Source organism: Lactuca serriola, chromosome 4 (assembly GCF_051521515.1).
Source record: "Lactuca serriola cultivar US96UC23 chromosome 4, Lser_US96UC23_V15, whole genome shotgun sequence".
Taxonomy (NCBI): domain Eukaryota; kingdom Viridiplantae; phylum Streptophyta; class Magnoliopsida; order Asterales; family Asteraceae; genus Lactuca; species Lactuca serriola.
Window position 1 is genome coordinate 333,499,672 of NC_136411.1, and position 4,320 is coordinate 333,503,991.

Consider the following 4,320-nt stretch of genomic DNA (forward strand, 5'->3'; position numbering starts at 1 on the left):
TCGGTAACTCTCCTTTCTTCGAATTCTACATGTTGAACCTATTCAACACCTTATCCAAGTAGGTACTCTGACTAAGTCCAATTAGTCTTTACTCCTGTCTCTCAAAATCCGTATCCCTAGGATATAGGCAGCTTCTCCAAGGTCCTTCATAGCGAAACACTTCCCAAGCCAGGACTTCACTTCCTGCAAAGTTGGGATGTCATTTCCTATGAGTAGTATGTCATCCACATACACACCAAAAGGCTAACTATACTCCCACCATCCTTGACATATACAAAAGATTCATCTTCGCTCCTCGAAAAGCCAAACTCTTTGACTTTCTAATCGAAACAAAGAGTCTATCTGTGAGGTGCTTGTTTCAATCCATAGATGGATTTCTCAAGCTTACATACTCTATTAGTGTACTTTGTATTGACAAAACCCTATGGCTGACTCATGTAAGCATCCTCAGCCAACCTTCAATTAAGGAAAGCAGTTTTGACATCCATTTCCCATATTACATAATCATGAAATGCTACAATGGCTAACATAACCCTAATAGACTTAATCTTTGCTACTGGTGAAAAGGTCTCATCATAATCAACTCTCAGAGTTTGAGAAAAGCCCTTTGAAACCACTCGTGCCTTTGACTGTGTACATTACCATCCACGTCGGTCTTGTTCTTGAAGATCCATTTGCACCCCACTGTCTTGCGGCCTGGTACATTGTCAACCAATTTCCAAACTTAATTCTCATACATGGACTGTATCTCGTTGTCCATAGCCTCTTTCCATTTAGCAGCCTCAGGTTCTGCCATGGCTTCCGTGTAGCTATTAGGTTCATCCAGACTTACTAGTGTGCTATCACTGATAAGTGTATCACCTTCCACAGTAATATGGAAACCATAGTAATGCTCAGGTGCATTCTTAACTCTCTTGGAACGCCTCAGTGGTATAGACTCGTCACTCGGATCAACATGAGTTTCCTCCTCAGGTTGATTGCTAGGGTTTGAGGTTCCTTCACCACTTGACTCTTGAATTTCTTCAAGGTCAATTTGCCTGCTACAAATACCACATTATCATTGGGTGTGTAGAAGAGATAACCAAAGGATTTATGTGGGTAGCCGATGAAAATACACCTCTCACTTTGAGGTTTAAGCTTATCGTGAGTCTCACGCCTCACGAAAGCCTCGCAACCCCAAATCTTGTTGTGGTCCAGATTGGTAACTTTTCCAGTCCACATGTCATGAGGTGTTTTGGCAACCTTTTTGGTAGGGACTGGATTAAGAATATGGGCGGAAGTCTCTCAGGCATACCCCCAAAATGAGATTGTTAGCGAAGCTCGACTCATCATGGAACGAACCATATCGAACAAGGTTCGATTATGCCTCTTAGCCACACCATTAAGTTGTGGTGTCTTGGGAGGTGTCAATTGTGAGACAATCCAACATTCCTTATGATAGTCAAGGAATTGTATACTAAGATACTCACCACCTCGATCGGATTGAAGCATCTTCATGTTCCTGCCCAACTTATTCTCCATTTCCTGTTGAAACTCCTTGAACTTTTCAACGGTTTGTGACTTATGCTTGATTAAGTAGACATATCCATATCTACTATAATCATCAGTAAAAGTCACATAGAAGCGGTTAGCATCCCTTGTGGCGGTTCTGAAGGGTCCACACACATCAGTATGTATGAGATCCAACAAACCCTCACCCTAGCACAAGAACCAGTGAAGGGTGACTTTGTCATTTTCTCAAGCAAACAAGATTAACAACTATCATCTGACTTTAGGTCAAATAACTCCAAGACTCCATCCTTTTGGAGTTGGCCTGTGCGTTTCTTGCTTACATGTCCCAGACGACAATGCCATAATGATGCTTTATCCAAGTTAGTGGAATAATCAATACACAACACATTATTTCCTAGGTTATCAACAACCGACACGGTTTCATACACACCATCACAAGGTAGTGCTTTAAAATAAAGAAATTTATTAAAGAAAGCATTAATACCACCACATTCATTATCAAACGAAAAGTTAAACCCTTGTTTGTACAAACCATGAAAGGAAATAATACTTCTCTCCATTTCAGACAAGTAACAACATTTATTCAAATCTAATGTTAACCCACTACTTAGCAAGAAGGAATAAACTACAATCTTGGTGACAAGTGAAGCTTTCCTATTCCCCATGATTAAGTTTATCTTCCCATGCTCCACATTCTCACTTCTTCTTAGTCCCTCCAAATCAGAACATATGTGAATACCACAACCAGAATCAAGGACCCAAGAATTAGAATGGGGTGAGTTGTTAGACAATATAGTGTAAATACCTGCATGGTTGGGTTTGACTTTCCCATCATTAACATCTTGCAGGTACTCTGGGCAGTTTCGCTTCCAGTGCGACTTTTCATGGCAATAGAAGCATTCAGCCTCTTTAGGTTTGGCAGAAGGAGTGACAGAACCTCTTTTAGTTCCACTCGAAGAGGAGATATCAAGGTACTTTCTCTTGGTACCCTTCGAAGGGCTCTTCCTCTTCTTCCCTTTACCTTGCACGATTGCCAAGACAGGGGTCGCGGTACGAGTAGGAGTTGTAAAAACCGATTTAATTTAAAGACCACTTTCGACAGTCTTCAAGAGTCCTTGAAGTTTGCAGAGTGTAACTTTCTCCTTGTTCATGTGATATGTCATTCGAAATTGGTCATAACAAGAAGGTAAGGAGTGCAAAATGATGTCAATTGCCAACTCCTCGGGAATGTTCACATTAAATTTCAGCAAACGGTCCACGAATCTTTGCATATTCTGCATGTGGCCCGTGATGGGTTCACCATCCTTCATTCGGGTTGTTATCATGGAGGAGATGATTTCATTCCACTCTTGACGAGCACTTTGATGGTAGTAGTCCATCATGTCCTAGTGCAACTCAAAAGGGTAATTGTACTCATAGGACTTTTGGAGCTCGGTTGTCATCGTGGCCAACATGATACATGCCACTTTAGTGGCATCTCTCTCATGATTCTGGAATTCAGCTATCTCCTTAGGAGTAGCAGACGACTCATCAACTTCTTTAAGCTCCTTGTCGAGGACATATTCCTTGTCCTCGTAACGAGTGACCATCCTGATGTTCCGGATCCAATCCATAAAGTTGGAACCATCGAAGATGACTCTCCCACAAAGGTTCATGAGAGAGAAGGATCCGATAGGGTTTGAGCCAGAAGCAGCATTGTTGGAAGATATCTGAAAAGAAAGAAGGACAAGTTTATATTAGACATAAAGATAGTCATTAATAAGACTCCCAAATGTAATATTAAGGCTAGGATCCAATCACAATATACCATAACTTAGAAGAGGTATGCCGTAATCCAAGCTATAAAATATTTGAAGGTAGGTGGATGACGATTCACCACTTGCCACCATGAAAAACGAAATGTATTATTAGGTTTTAATTGGTTTTGAAACTCCTAGATTCTTTTGATATTCAGTGAAATTTTCAATGGAATGTTTCAATCTCGAATGTTCCCTTCAAGTTTTGTGACTGGGATGCTGATGATCATAGAACAAGGTGTGAATTAACCATGCAAATTACTTGGTACTCTTAATGTTTATCACCTAACCGATGTGACGGTTAACCACATGCGCTCCACCGATCTATGATAAACCTTAAGCCACCCTTTTCCTACCTTGTTAAGTCCATGTTAGTGTGCCGGTTAACCACACACGCTCCACTAACGACTTAAGCAAAGTTCAAAGTGTAATTTAATGGGTTAGCACCATATGCACATTTTCCTAAAGTAACTAAGATTGGGAATTTATACAACATTTATTTACTTTATAACCATCATACTCTTAATGAGAATTAAAGTCATTATCCTACTCGTTCGGCTAACGACCCTCCACCAGGAAAGGAAGTGGTGGCTGAGAGTGGACATCCATTAAGCTGTCATTTTGTAGGCAGCAACCTTATACCCCCCCCCCCTTATAGACCGACTTCATGAATGAGGCCTACTAACGGTAAAAACGACTTGACCTTATACATACATACATATATATATATATATATATATATATATATATATATATATATATATATATATATATATAGATATATATATATATATATATATATATATATACATATACATATACATATATATATATATACATATATATATACATATATATATATATATATATATATAAATATATATATATATATATATATATATATATTAACTTATAATATTATAAAGTATAAGGTGACTTTAAATATTCCAATACTTGAGGGAAAGTTTTGTATCTTTAAAAACTTTTCAACTTTCATAACTTATGAGTTAAT